This window comes from Daphnia magna, linkage group LG6, assembly GCF_020631705.1.
Source record: "Daphnia magna isolate NIES linkage group LG6, ASM2063170v1.1, whole genome shotgun sequence".
Taxonomy (NCBI): Eukaryota; Metazoa; Arthropoda; class Branchiopoda; order Diplostraca; family Daphniidae; genus Daphnia; species Daphnia magna.
Window position 1 is genome coordinate 1,245,443 of NC_059187.1, and position 15,974 is coordinate 1,261,416.

Consider the following 15,974-nt stretch of genomic DNA (forward strand, 5'->3'; position numbering starts at 1 on the left):
AATTCTCCAAAAATCACACGGAATAATCGAAATTGAACGCTGATTTCGATTTTGGTATTGGTTTTCTCGTTAAACCAGGCGTTTCAAAAATTAACGAAACAGTGCTGTTAGCGCAAGAACTTAATTTAGGGTTTTTAAGGGTTAAATCAAAAACTATAAGACCAATAGGAAAATAAACCGGATCTTCGTGATTTTCATTCAATTTTGATTCGAATTCATGTATTTTAAGCAAAATTTGAAATTTGGCCAAAAATGAAAAAGTGGGAAGGGTATAGCCTTCCCACTTTAGTCAAAATCTACCAAAAACGACATCTCTTGAAATTCTCCAAAAATCACACGGAATAATCGAAATTGAACGCTGATTTCGATTTAGTTATTGGTTTTCTCGTTAAACCAGCCGTTTCAAAAATTAACGAAACAGTGCTGTTAGCGCAACAACTTAATTTAGGGTTTTTAAGGGTTAAATCAAAAACTATAAGACCAATAGGAAAATAAACCGGATCTTCGTGATTATCATTCAATTTTGATTCGAATTCATGTATTTTAAGCAAAATTTGAAATTTGGCCAAAAATGAAAAAGTGGGAAGGGTATAGCCTTCCCACTTTTGTCAAAATCTACCAAAAACGACATCTCTTGAAATTCTCCAAAAATCACACGGAATAATCGAAATTGAACGCTGATTTCGATTTATTGATTGGTTTTCTCGTTAAACCAGCCGTTTCAAAAATTAACGAAACAGTGCTGTTAGCGCAACAACTTAATTTAGGGTTTTTAAGGATTAAATCAAAAACTATAAGACCAATAAGAAAATAAACCGGATCTTCGTGATTTTCATTCAATTTTGATTCGAATTCATGTATTTTAAGCAAAATTTGAAATTTGGCCCAAAAATGAAAAAGTGGGAAGGGTATAGCCTTCCCACTTTAGTCAAAATCTACCAAAAACGACATCTCTTGAAATTCTCCAAAAATCACACTGAATAATCGAAATTGAACGCTGATTTCGATTTAGTTATTGGTTTTCTCGTTAAACCAGCCGTTTCAAAAATTAACGAAACAGTGCTGTTAGCGCAACAACTTAATTTAGGGTTTTTAAGGGTTAAATCAAAAACTATAAGACCAATAGGAAAATAAACCTGATTTTCGTGATTTTCATTCAATTTTGATTCGAATTCATGTATTTTAAGCAAAATTTGAAATTTGGCCAAAAATGAAAAAGTGGGAAGGGTATAGCCTTCCCACTTTTATCAAAATCTACCAAAAACGACATCTCTTGAAATTCTCCAAAAATCACACGGAATAATCGAAATTGAACGCTGATTTCGATTTTGGTATTGGTTTTCTCGTTAAACCAGCCGTTTCAAAAATTAACGAAACAGTGCTGTTAGCGCAACAACTTAATTTAGGGTTTTTAAGGGTTAAATCAAAAACTATAAGACCAATAGGAAAATAAACCTGATTTTCGTGATTTTCATTCAATTTTGATTCGAATTCATTTATTTTAAGCAAAATTTGAAATTTGGCCAAAAATGAAAAAGTGGGAAGGGTATAGCCTTCCCACTTTTGTCAAAATCTACCAAAAACGACATCTCTTGAAATTCTCCAAAAATCACACGGAATAATCGAAATTGAACGCTGATTTCGATTTTGGTATTGGTTTTCTCGTTAAACCAGGCGTTTCAAAAATTAACGAAGCAGTGCTATTAGCGCAACAACTTAATTTAGGGTTTTTAAGGGTTAAATCAAAAACTATAAGACCAATAGGAAAATAAACCGGATTTTCGTGATTTTCATTCAATTTTGATTCGAATTCATGTATTTTAAGCAAAATTTGAAATTTGGCCAAAAATGAAAAAGTGGGAAGGGTATAGCCTTCCCACTTTAGTCAAAATCTACCAAAAACGACATCTCTTGAAATTCTCCAAAAATCACACGGAATAATCGAAATTGAACGCTGATTTCGATTTAGTTATTGGTTTTCTCGTTAAACCAGCCGTTTCAAAAATTAACGAAACAGTGCTGTTAGCGCAACAACTTAATTTAGGGTTTTTAAGGGTTAAATCAAAAACTATAAGACCAATAGGAAAATAAACCGGATTTTCGTGATTTTCATTCAATTTTGATTCGAATTCATGTATTTTAAGCAAAATTTGAAATTTGGCCAAAAATGAAAAAGTGGGAAGGGTATAGCCTTCCCACTTTTGTCAAAATCTACCAAAAACGACATCTCTTGAAATTCTCCAAAAATCACACTGAATAATCGAAATTGAACGCTGATTTCGATTTAGTTATTGGTTTTCTCGTTAAACCAGCCGTTTCAAAAATTAACGAAACAGTGCTGTTAGCGCAACAACTTAATTTAGGGTTTTTAAGGGTTAAATCAAAAACTATAAGACCAATAGGAAAATAAACCTGATTTTCGTGATTTTCATTCAATTTTGATTCGAATTCATGTATTTTAAGCAAAATTTGAAATTTGGCCAAAAATGAAAAAGTGGGAAGGGTATAGCCTTCCCACTTTTGTCAAAATCTACCAAAAACGACATCTCTTGAAATTCTCCAAAAATCACACGGAATAATCGAAATTGAACGCTGATTTCGATTTAGTTATTGGTTTTCTCGTTAAACCAGCCGTTTCAAAAATTAACGAAACAGTGCTGTTAGCGCAAGAACTTAATTTAGGGTTTTTAAGGGTTAAATCAAAAACTATAAGACCAATAGGAAAATAAACCGGATCTTCGTGATTTTCATTCAATTTTGATTCGAATTCATGTATTTTAAGCAAAATTTGAAATTTGGCCAAAAATGAAAAAGTGGGAAGGGTATAGCCTTCCCACTTTTGTCAAAATCTACCAAAAACGACATCTCTTGAAATTCTCCAAAAATCACACGGAATAATCGAAATTGAACGCTGATTTCGATTTATTGATTGGTTTTCTCGTTAAACCAGCCGTTTCAAAAATTAACGAAACAGTGCTGTTAGCGCAACAACTTAATTTAGGGTTTTTAAGGGTTAAATCAAAAACTATAAGACCAATAGGAAAATAAACCGGATTTTCGTGATTTTCATTCAATTTTGATTCGAATTCATGTATTTTAAGCAAAATTTGAAATTTGGCCAAAAATGAAAAAGTGGGAAGGGTATAGCCTTCCCACTTTTGTCAAAATCTACCAAAAACGACATCTCTTGAAATTCTCCAAAATCACACTGAATAATCGAAATTGAACGCTGATTTCGATTTAGTTATTGGTTTTCTCGTTAAACCAGCCGTTTCAAAAATTAACGAAACAGTGCTGTTAGCGCAACAACTTAATTTAGGGTTTTTAAGGGTTAAATCAAAAACTATAAGACCAATAGGAAAATAAACCGGATCTTCGTGATTTTCATTCAATTTTGATTCGAATTCATGTATTTTAAGCAAAATTAGAAATTTGGCCAAAAATGAAAAAGTGGGAAGGGTATAGCCTTCCCACTTTTGTCAAAATCTACCAAAAACGACATCTCTTGAAATTCTCCAAAAATCACACTGAATAATCGAAATTGAACGCTGATTTCGATTTAGTTATTGGTTTTCTCGTTAAACCAGCCGTTTCAAAAATTAACGAAACAGTGCTGTTAGCGCAACAACTTAATTTAGGGTTTTTAAGGATTAAATCAAAAACTATAAGACCAATAGCAAAATAAACCTGATTTTCGTGATTTTCATTCAATTTTGATTCGAATTCATGTATTTTAAGCAAAATTTGAAATTTGGCCAAAAATGAAAAAGTGGGAAGGGTATAGCCTTCCCACTTTTGTCAAAATCTACCAAAAACGACATCTCTTGAAATTCTCCAAAAATCACACTGAATAATCGAAATTGAACGCTGATTTCGATTTAGTTATTGGTTTTCTCGTTAAACCAGCCGTTTCAAAAATTAACGAAACAGTGCTGTTAGCGCAACAACTTAATTTAGGGTTTTTAAGGGTTAAATCAAAAACTATAAGACCAATAGGAAAATAAACCTGATTTTCGTGATTTTCATTCAATTTTGATTCGAATTCATGTATTTTAAGCAAAATTTGAAATTTGGCCAAAAATGAAAAAGTGGGAAGGGTATAGCCTTCCCACTTTTGTCAAAATCTACCAAAAACGACATCTCTTGAAATTCTCCAAAAATCACACGGAATAATCGAAATTGAACGCTGATTTCGATTTTGGTATTGGTTTTCTCGTTAAACCAGGCGTTTCAAAAATTAACGAAGCAGTGCTATTAGCGCAACAACTTAATTTAGGGTTTTTAAGGGTTAAATCAAAAACTATAAGACCAATAGGAAAATAAACCTGATTTTCGTGATTTTCATTCAATTTTGATTCGAATTCATGTATTTTAAGCAAAATTTGAAATTTGGCCAAAATGGCCAAAAAAAAGTGGGAAGGGTATAGCCTTCCCACTTTAGTCAAAATCTACCAAAAACGACATCTCTTGAAATTCTCCAAAAATCACACGGAATAATCGAAATTGAACGCTGATTTCGATTTATTGATTGGTTTTCTCGTTAAACCAGCCGTTTCAAAAATTAACGAAACAGTGCTGTTAGCGCAACAACTTAATTTAGGGTTTTTAAGGGTTAAATCAAAAACTATAAGACCAATAGGAAAATAAACCGGATTTTCGTGATTTTCATTCAATTTTGATTCGAATTCATGTATTTTAAGCAAAATTTGAAATTTGGCCAAAAATGAAAAAGTGGGAAGGGTATAGCCTTCCCACTTTTGTCAAAATCTACCAAAAACGACATCTCTTGAAATTCTCCAAAAATCACACGGAATAATCGAAATTGAACGCTGATTTCGATTTAGTTATTGGTTTTCTCGTTAAACCAGCCGTTTCAAAAATTAACGAAACAGTGCTGTTAGCGCAAGAACTTAATTTAGGGTTTTTAAGGGTTAAATCAAAAACTATAAGACCAATAGGAAAATAAACCGGATCTTCGTGATTTTCATTCAATTTTGATTCGAATTCATGTATTTTAAGCAAAATTTGAAATTTGGCCAAAAATGAAAAAGTGGGAAGGGTATAGCCTTCCCACTTTTGTCAAAATCTACCAAAAACGACATCTCTTGAAATTCTCCAAAAATCACACGGAATAATCGAAATTGAACGCTGATTTCGATTTAGTTATTGGTTTTCTCGTTAAACCAGCCGTTTCAAAAATTAACGAAACAGTGCTGTTAGCGCAAGAACTTAATTTAGGGTTTTTAAGGGTTAAATCAAAAACTATAAGACCAATAGGAAAATAAACCGGATCTTCGTGATTTTCATTCAATTTTGATTCGAATTCATGAATTTTAAGCAAAATTTGAAATTTGGCCAAAAAGAAAAAATGGGAAGGGTATAGCCTTCCCACTTTTGTCAAAATCTACCAAAAACGACATCTCTTGAAATTCTCCAAAAATCACATTGAATAATCGAAATTGAACGCTGATTTCGATTTAGTTATTGGTTTTCTCGTTAAACCAGCCGTTTCAAAAATTAACGAAACAGTGCTGTTAGCGCAACAACTTAATTTAGGGTTTTTAAGGGTTAAATCAAAAACTATACGACCAATAGGAAAATAAACCGGATTTTCGTGATTTTCATTCAATTTTGATTCGAATTCATGTATTTTAAGCAAAATTTGAAATTTGGCCAAAAATGAAAAAGTGGGAAGGGTATAGCCTTCCCACTTTTGTCAAAATCTACCAAAAACGACATCTCTTGAAATTCTCCAAAAATCACACTGAATAATCGAAATTGAACGCTGATTTCGATTTAGTTATTGGTTTTCTCGTTAAACCAGCCGTTTCAAAAATTAACGAAACAGTGCTGTTAGCGCAACAACTTAATTTAGGGTTTTTAAGGGTTAAATCAAAAACTATAAGACCAATAGGAAAATAAACCGGATCTTCGTGATTTTCATTCAATTTTGATTCGAATTCATGTATTTTAAGCAAAATTTGAAATTTGGCCAAAAATGAAAAAGTGGGAAGGGTATAGCCTTCCCACTTTTGTCAAAATCTACCAAAAACGACATCTCTTGAAATTCTCCAAAAATCACACGGAATAATCGAAATTGAACGCTGATTTCGATTTTGGTATTGGTTTTCTCGTTAAACCAGCCGTTTCAAAAATTAACGAAACAGTGCTGTTAGCGCAACAACTTAATTTAGGGTTTTTAAGGGTTAAATCAAAAACTATAAGACCAATAGGAAAATAAACCTGATTTTCGTGATTTTCATTCAATTTTTATTCGAATTCATTTATTTTAAGCAAAATTTGAAATTTGGCCAAAAATGAAAAAGTGGGAAGGGTATAGCCTTTCCTCTTTTGTCAAAATCTACCAAAAACGACATCTCTTGAAATTCTCCAAAAATCACACGGAATAATCGAAATTGAACGCTGATTTCGATTTTGGTATTGGTTTTCTCGTTAAACCAGGCGTTTCAAAAATTAACGAAACAGTGCTGTTAGCGCAAGAACTTAATTTAGGGTTTTTAAGGGTTAAATCAAAAACTATAAGACCAATAGGAAAATAAACCGGATCTTCGTGATTTTCATTCAATTTTGATTCGAATTCATGTATTTTAAGCAAAATTTGAAATTTGGCCAAAAATGAAAAAGTGGGAAGGGTATAGCCTTCCCACTTTAGTCAAAATCTACCAAAAACGACATCTCTTGAAATTCTCCAAAAATCACACGGAATAATCGAAATTGAACGCTGATTTCGATTTAGTTATTGGTTTTCTCGTTAAACCAGCCGTTTCAAAAATTAACGAAACAGTGCTGTTAGCGCAACAACTTAATTTAGGGTTTTTAAGGGTTAAATCAAAAACTATAAGACCAATAGGAAAATAAACCGGATCTTCGTGATTATCATTCAATTTTGATTCGAATTCATGTATTTTAAGCAAAATTTGAAATTTGGCCAAAAATGAAAAAGTGGGAAGGGTATAGCCTTCCCACTTTTGTCAAAATCTACCAAAAACGACATCTCTTGAAATTCTCCAAAAATCACACGGAATAATCGAAATTGAACGCTGATTTCGATTTATTGATTGGTTTTCTCGTTAAACCAGCCGTTTCAAAAATTAACGAAACAGTGCTGTTAGCGCAACAACTTAATTTAGGGTTTTTAAGGATTAAATCAAAAACTATAAGACCAATAAGAAAATAAACCGGATCTTCGTGATTTTCATTCAATTTTGATTCGAATTCATGTATTTTAAGCAAAATTTGAAATTTGGCCAAAAATGAAAAAGTGGGAAGGGTATAGCCTTCCCACTTTAGTCAAAATCTACCAAAAACGACATCTCTTGAAATTCTCCAAAAATCACACTGAATAATCGAAATTGAACGCTGATTTCGATTTAGTTATTGGTTTTCTCGTTAAACCAGCCGTTTCAAAAATTAACGAAACAGTGCTGTTAGCGCAACAACTTAATTTAGGGTTTTTAAGGGTTAAATCAAAAACTATAAGACCAATAGGAAAATAAACCTGATTTTCGTGATTTTCATTCAATTTTGATTCGAATTCATGTATTTTAAGCAAAATTTGAAATTTGGCCAAAAATGAAAAAGTGGGAAGGGTATAGCCTTCCCACTTTTATCAAAATCTACCAAAAACGACATCTCTTGAAATTCTCCAAAAATCACACGGAATAATCGAAATTGAACGCTGATTTCGATTTTGGTATTGGTTTTCTCGTTAAACCAGCCGTTTCAAAAATTAACGAAACAGTGCTGTTAGCGCAACAACTTAATTTAGGGTTTTTAAGGGTTAAATCAAAAACTATAAGACCAATAGGAAAATAAACCTGATTTTCGTGATTTTCATTCAATTTTGATTCGAATTCATTTATTTTAAGCAAAATTTGAAATTTGGCCAAAAATGAAAAAGTGGGAAGGGTATAGCCTTCCCACTTTTGTCAAAATCTACCAAAAACGACATCTCTTGAAATTCTCCAAAAATCACACGGAATAATCGAAATTGAACGCTGATTTCGATTTTGGTATTGGTTTTCTCGTTAAACCAGGCGTTTCAAAAATTAACGAAGCAGTGCTATTAGCGCAACAACTTAATTTAGGGTTTTTAAGGGTTAAATCAAAAACTATAAGACCAATAGGAAAATAAACCGGATTTTCGTGATTTTCATTCAATTTTGATTCGAATTCATGTATTTTAAGCAAAATTTGAAATTTAGGCCAAAAATGAAAAAGTGGGAAGGGTATAGCCTTCCCACTTTAGTCAAAATCTACCAAAAACGACATCTCTTGAAATTCTCCAAAAATCACACGGAATAATCGAAATTGAACGCTGATTTCGATTTAGTTATTGGTTTTCTCGTTAAACCAGCCGTTTCAAAAATTAACGAAACAGTGCTGTTAGCGCAACAACTTAATTTAGGGTTTTTAAGGGTTAAATCAAAAACTATAAGACCAATAGGAAAATAAACCGGATTTTCGTGATTTTCATTCAATTTTGATTCGAATTCATGTATTTTAAGCAAAATTTGAAATTTGGCCAAAAATGAAAAAGTGGGAAGGGTATAGCCTTCCCACTTTTGTCAAAATCTACCAAAAACGACATCTCTTGAAATTCTCCAAAAATCACACTGAATAATCGAAATTGAACGCTGATTTCGATTTAGTTATTGGTTTTCTCGTTAAACCAGCCGTTTCAAAAATTAACGAAACAGTGCTGTTAGCGCAACAACTTAATTTAGGGTTTTTAAGGGTTAAATCAAAAACTATAAGACCAATAGGAAAATAAACCTGATTTTCGTGATTTTCATTCAATTTTGATTCGAATTCATGTATTTTAAGCAAAATTTGAAATTTGGCCAAAATAAAAAGTGGGAAGGGTATAGCCTTCCCACTTTTGTCAAAATCTACCAAAAACGACATCTCTTGAAATTCTCCAAAAATCACACGGAATAATCGAAATTGAACGCTGATTTCGATTTAGTTATTGGTTTTCTCGTTAAACCAGCCGTTTCAAAAATTAACGAAACAGTGCTGTTAGCGCAAGAACTTAATTTAGGGTTTTTAAGGGTTAAATCAAAAACTATAAGACCAATAGGAAAATAAACCGGATCTTCGTGATTTTCATTCAATTTTGATTCGAATTCATGTATTTTAAGCAAAATTTGAAATTTGGCCAAAAATGAAAAAGTGGGAAGGGTATAGCCTTCCCACTTTTGTCAAAATCTACCAAAAACGACATCTCTTGAAATTCTCCAAAAATCACACGGAATAATCGAAATTGAACGCTGATTTCGATTTATTGATTGGTTTTCTCGTTAAACCAGCCGTTTCAAAAATTAACGAAACAGTGCTGTTAGCGCAACAACTTAATTTAGGGTTTTTAAGGGTTAAATCAAAAACTATAAGACCAATAGGAAAATAAACCGGATTTTCGTGATTTTCATTCAATTTTGATTCGAATTCATGTATTTTAAGCAAAATTTGAAATTTGGCCAAAAATGAAAAAGTGGGAAGGGTATAGCCTTCCCACTTTTGTCAAAATCTACCAAAAACGACATCTCTTGAAATTCTCCAAAAATCACACTGAATAATCGAAATTGAACGCTGATTTCGATTTAGTTATTGGTTTTCTCGTTAAACCAGCCGTTTCAAAAATTAACGAAACAGTGCTGTTAGCGCAACAACTTAATTTAGGGTTTTTAAGGGTTAAATCAAAAACTATAAGACCAATAGGAAAATAAACCGGATCTTCGTGATTTTCATTCAATTTTGATTCGAATTCATGTATTTTAAGCAAAATTAGAAATTTGGCCAAAAATGAAAAAGTGGGAAGGGTATAGCCTTCCCACTTTTGTCAAAATCTACCAAAAACGACATCTCTTGAAATTCTCCAAAAATCACACTGAATAATCGAAATTGAACGCTGATTTCGATTTAGTTATTGGTTTTCTCGTTAAACCAGCCGTTTCAAAAATTAACGAAACAGTGCTGTTAGCGCAACAACTTAATTTAGGGTTTTTAAGGATTAAATCAAAAACTATAAGACCAATAGCAAAATAAACCTGATTTTCGTGATTTTCATTCAATTTTGATTCGAATTCATGTATTTTAAGCAAAATTTGAAATTTGGCCAAAAATGAAAAAGTGGGAAGGGTATAGCCTTCCCACTTTTGTCAAAATCTACCAAAAACGACATCTCTTGAAATTCTCCAAAAATCACACTGAATAATCGAAATTGAACGCTGATTTCGATTTAGTTATTGGTTTTCTCGTTAAACCAGCCGTTTCAAAAATTAACGAAACAGTGCTGTTAGCGCAACAACTTAATTTAGGGTTTTTAAGGGTTAAATCAAAAACTATAAGACCAATAGGAAAATAAACCTGATTTTCGTGATTTTCATTCAATTTTGATTCGAATTCATGTATTTTAAGCAAAATTTGAAATTTGGCCAAAAATGAAAAAGTGGGAAGGGTATAGCCTTCCCACTTTTGTCAAAATCTACCAAAAACGACATCTCTTGAAATTCTCCAAAAATCACACGGAATAATCGAAATTGAACGCTGATTTCGATTTTGGTATTGGTTTTCTCGTTAAACCAGGCGTTTCAAAAATTAACGAAGCAGTGCTATTAGCGCAACAACTTAATTTAGGGTTTTTAAGGGTTAAATCAAAAACTATAAGACCAATAGGAAAATAAACCTGATTTTCGTGATTTTCATTCAATTTTGATTCGAATTCATGTATTTTAAGCAAAATTTGAAATTTGGCCAAAAATGAAAAAGTGGGAAGGGTATAGCCTTCCCACTTTAGTCAAAATCTACCAAAAACGACATCTCTTGAAATTCTCCAAAAATCACACGGAATAATCGAAATTGAACGCTGATTTCGATTTATTGATTGGTTTTCTCGTTAAACCAGCCGTTTCAAAAATTAACGAAACAGTGCTGTTAGCGCAACAACTTAATTTAGGGTTTTTAAGGGTTAAATCAAAAACTATAAGACCAATAGGAAAATAAACCGGATTTTCGTGATTTTCATTCAATTTTGATTCGAATTCATGTATTTTAAGCAAAATTTGAAATTTGGCAAAAATGAAAAAGTGGGAAGGGTATAGCCTTCCCACTTTTGTCAAAATCTACCAAAAACGACATCTCTTGAAATTCTCCAAAAATCACACGGAATAATCGAAATTGAACGCTGATTTCGATTTAGTTATTGGTTTTCTCGTTAAACCAGCCGTTTCAAAAATTAACGAAACAGTGCTGTTAGCGCAAGAACTTAATTTAGGGTTTTTAAGGGTTAAATCAAAAACTATAAGACCAATAGGAAAATAAACCGGATCTTCGTGATTTTCATTCAATTTTGATTCGAATTCATGTATTTTAAGCAAAATTTGAAATTTGGCCAAAAATGAAAAAGTGGGAAGGGTATAGCCTTCCCACTTTTGTCAAAATCTACCAAAAACGACATCTCTTGAAATTCTCCAAAAATCACACGGAATAATCGAAATTGAACGCTGATTTCGATTTAGTTATTGGTTTTCTCGTTAAACCAGCCGTTTCAAAAATTAACGAAACAGTGCTGTTAGCGCAAGAACTTAATTTAGGGTTTTTAAGGGTTAAATCAAAAACTATAAGACCAATAGGAAAATAAACCGGATCTTCGTGATTTTCATTCAATTTTGATTCGAATTCATGAATTTTAAGCAAAATTTGAAATTTGGCCAAAAATGAAAAAGTGGGAAGGGTATAGCCTTCCCACTTTTGTCAAAATCTACCAAAAACGACATCTCTTGAAATTCTCCAAAAATCACATTGAATAATCGAAATTGAACGCTGATTTCGATTTAGTTATTGGTTTTCTCGTTAAACCAGCCGTTTCAAAAATTAACGAAACAGTGCTGTTAGCGCAACAACTTAATTTAGGGTTTTTAAGGGTTAAATCAAAAACTATACGACCAATAGGAAAATAAACCGGATTTTCGTGATTTTCATTCAATTTTGATTCGAATTCATGTATTTTAAGCAAAATTTGAAATTTGGCAAAAAATGCAAAAAGTGGGAAGGGTATAGCCTTCCCACTTTTGTCAAAATCTACCAAAAACGACATCTCTTGAAATTCTCCAAAAATCACACTGAATAATCGAAATTGAACGCTGATTTCGATTTAGTTATTGGTTTTCTCGTTAAACCAGCCGTTTCAAAAATTAACGAAACAGTGCTGTTAGCGCAACAACTTAATTTAGGGTTTTTAAGGGTTAAATCAAAAACTATAAGACCAATAGGAAAATAAACCGGATCTTCGTGATTTTCATTCAATTTTGATTCGAATTCATGTATTTTAAGCAAAATTTGAAATTTGGCCAAAAATGAAAAAGTGGGAAGGGTATAGCCTTCCCACTTTTGTCAAAATCTACCAAAAACGACATCTCTTGAAATTCTCCAAAAATCACACGGAATAATCGAAATTGAACGCTGATTTCGATTTAGTTATTGGTTTTCTCGTTAAACCAGCCGTTTCAAAAATTAACGAAACAGTGCTGTTAGCGCAACAACTTAATTTAGGGTTTTTAAGGGTTAAATCAAAAACTATAAGACCAATAGGAAAATAAACCGGATCTTCGTGATTTTCATTCAATTTTGATTCGAATTCATGTATTTTAAGCAAAATTTGAAATTTGGCCAAAAATGAAAAAGTGGGAAGGGTATAGCCTTCCCACTTTTGTCAAAATCTACCAAAAACGACATCTCTTGAAATTCTCCAAAAATCACACTGAATAATCGAAATTGAACGCTGATTTCGATTTAGTTATTGGTTTTCTCGTTAAACCAGCCGTTTCAAAAATTAACGAAACAGTGCTGTTAGCGCAACAACTTAATTTAGGGTTTTTAAGGGTTAAATCAAAAACTATAAGACCAATAGGAAAATAAACCGGATCTTCGTGATTTTCATTCAATTTTGATTCGAATTCATGTATTTTAAGCAAAATTTGAAATTTGGCCAAAAATGAAAAAGTGGGAAGGGTATAGCCTTCCCACTTTTGTCAAAATCTACCAAAAACGACATCTCTTGAAATTCTCCAAAAATCACACGGAATAATCGAAATTGAACGCTGATTTCGATTTAGTTATTGGTTTTCTCGTTAAACCAGCCGTTTCAAAAATTAACGAAACAGTGCTGTTAGCGCAAGAACTTAATTTAGGGTTTTTAAGGGTTAAATCAAAAACTATAAAACCAATAGGAAAATAAACCGGATCTTCGTGATTTTCATTCAATTTTGATTCGAATTCATGTATTTTAAGCAAAATTAGAAATTTGGCCAAAAATGAAAAAGTGGGAATGGTATAGCCTTCCCACTTTTGTCAAAATCTACCAAAAACGACATCTCTTGAAATTCTCCAAAAAAGTTTAAGTGTTCAAAGAACATACGTAGGACATGCACACAATTAAAAAATACAAAATTAATGTTTTTAAATATTTGTATTGTTTAAGTAGTAGTAAAAAGTTTAATGCACTATCTCCACTTGCCATCAACCACGACAAGCCGGGACACTGCCTCAATTGAATTTGAACCCCCGGGGAGATTACCCGGGGCGTGGCTAAGAGAAGCCGGAAGAGGATGGAAGGTTTCGGACAAGTTTTTACGTGAGCGATTAACCGTTAATTCGGATTTGTGGGTAGCCTCTTCGCCCTCCAATGATATCATAGAACTTGAGGACCCCCACGTCCCCTTTCCGGACAGCGCACTCACAACCTTTGCTGCTGACCACAGTAGGGGCATGACCCCCTACGGGCTTATCACAAGTCAAGGGGAAACGGGCTTTTAAGAACAAAGATTGGGTGCCACTGTTAAACGCCAACTGCCAGTTCCAAACACAGATTCATTGGCCAAAGCAATCGAAAGGGTCCATCCTTAAAATCGTCATGTGGCGCTTCTCTTTGCAGTACCTTTTCCGCTTACTAAAGACGTCAGAGCTGTTCTTCACTTTTAGAAGCCTACGTACCCTTTCCTACAGTCCTACTTTATGTTACCACTCTGAATAGATCTTAATAATTTGCAAACATATACCCCATATTCTGAATGTTCAATTTCATGAAATGGCATGACGCCTCAAATGCAATTACCTTTAAAGAGGTTCTACTACACGGCCGTGAATGCGCGATTGACGAACCATTTCGGAATCGTTGTGACGAGTCTTTTTGGCATCAGTGCGCGAAGAAGACCTATGCGAAGCGGACTCAATTAAATCCGTTCTCAAAGCAGAAAGCACCTGTAATATTTTCATATATGATGACATTGAATATTAGGCAATAATACATGCAAAAAGAGAGAAGAGAAGGTTGATACCTTGTTCTAACCACCATTCAACACCGTGTACCATTCAACTGACAACGGGATCATTCCCGTGCAAAGGAATCATTCCAAACTGCAAAGGAATTTGGGAAGTATCACAGCTATACAAGTTTCTTCAAGTTCAATGAGTTTGTTCAAGCTGTGCGACAGTTCACTTACATCAAATACAATGAAACATATTGGGAAAAGAGAAGGACAGCAGTAGTCCTCTGCAAGTAATCAAGTCTTCTTAGCGGTACACTGCTCATGGACAATGCAGCACAAATTGTCATCTCAATAAAAAGGAAGACAAGTGGACTGCAGGCACACCATGCAACTTCATTTGGTAAACAAATCTATCCTCTTTCAGGCATTAGATGGAGCACTCCAGACCTTCGACAGACAAACAACTACATCTGAAAAGTAATATAAACTAGTAGAATTCACCTCCTTTTGTCCCAGAACAATTAACACAAATAAAATTTCAGTGCCAGGAATCCTTTGCTTAAATTTAATCAAAGCCAAGATTAAGCAAAAAATTCTCACCGTTACAAAAGAAAAGACATCACAATCAATTTCAACTTACTAAGGCTCATGTTTCAAGGGAAGATCTGGAATCAGTACACTGGCATCAAATCTCCCATCAATAGATGCCACATAGCCATTTACATGGGGAAACCTAAATTTCAAAGAAACAAAGATCCAAATTCTGGAAAAAAATGAACGAGAGATTACTGCAGACACTCCAAAATGCAAAATCGCCGCGTCATTAGCGCCATCTATGGGGTAAAATCTCATAAAAATGACGGTCCACTGCTCGTTCTAGAAGAGTTGGGGAAACTAGAAGGGTGGGGGAAATGTTGGGGCTATATAGCAAAGAGTTTTGATAGAATCCCTATCAGGAAATTTGTTTTGTGATAACGTGTGACTCGGTGTGACTAGTGAAACCTCTGTTCGAAAGTTTTTGTTAAATGTGTTATATTCCAATGGAAAGTTATATGAAACTAACTACTACCAAGTGTTTACATCCTTGTTTATGTTTTGGAAGTGAAACATATCAATTGGATCAGATTTTGTGTAACAGTCTTGTGATCTATGCAGGCTATGCAAACTGCCAAATTCAAACACTCATAGATTGCCCTGTTAACAACCCGTGACCTTAGCATTCCATCGTGCTATTTTGTTGCTCATTGAGAGGTATACCAATTGTATTTTTGCCATTAATATACCAATTGGCATGATTCTGCTATTATAAGATCTTGCCTGTGAAACTTAAAGTGCAAAGGATGCTGACCCTGGAGGAAGGTCAACAATTTGAATTCTTTGGATTGGAATATTACTGTTCATTCTACTACTCTTTGCCCTGTCATCATCTTGTGTCACTGCCAGTTTGATAAGTGCAGCATATGTTATGTTGTGTTGCCAGCAAGTAACCCCCATTGGCCTTTGACTTCCTTGGACTTCCCTTTCGTTGCCTGTAAATTTGCTGGCTCGGAACATCGAAGTCAGGACCCTGATCACCTGCCTTTCTGAATACCAATATCTAATATACCCGAATACCAATTTTTTCCTCAGGCGGATGTATTTCCATTATGCTATCAGCGGTACAGCAAGATCCTCTATTTTTTCTAG

The 15,974-nt window shown here is 33.5% G+C and overlaps 2 long non-coding RNA genes across 2 annotated transcripts; one reads left to right on the plus strand and one right to left on the minus strand.

Annotated features, from left to right (window-relative positions):
• Positions 1 to 13,771: 13,771 nt before the first annotated feature.
• Positions 13,772 to 15,088, minus strand: LOC116924918. Its single transcript, XR_006648571.1, has 4 exons — positions 14,929 to 15,088; positions 14,523 to 14,758; positions 14,358 to 14,436; positions 13,772 to 14,280 (listed from the first exon to the last, which is right to left on the minus strand). It is a non-coding gene; the product is annotated as an uncharacterized LOC116924918 (long non-coding RNA).
• A 21-nt stretch (positions 15,089 to 15,109) lies between these two features.
• Positions 15,110 to 15,905, plus strand: LOC116924920. Its single transcript, XR_004395248.2, has 2 exons — positions 15,110 to 15,539; positions 15,599 to 15,905. It is a non-coding gene; the product is annotated as an uncharacterized LOC116924920 (long non-coding RNA).
• The last annotated feature ends 69 nt before the right edge of the window (positions 15,906 to 15,974 follow it).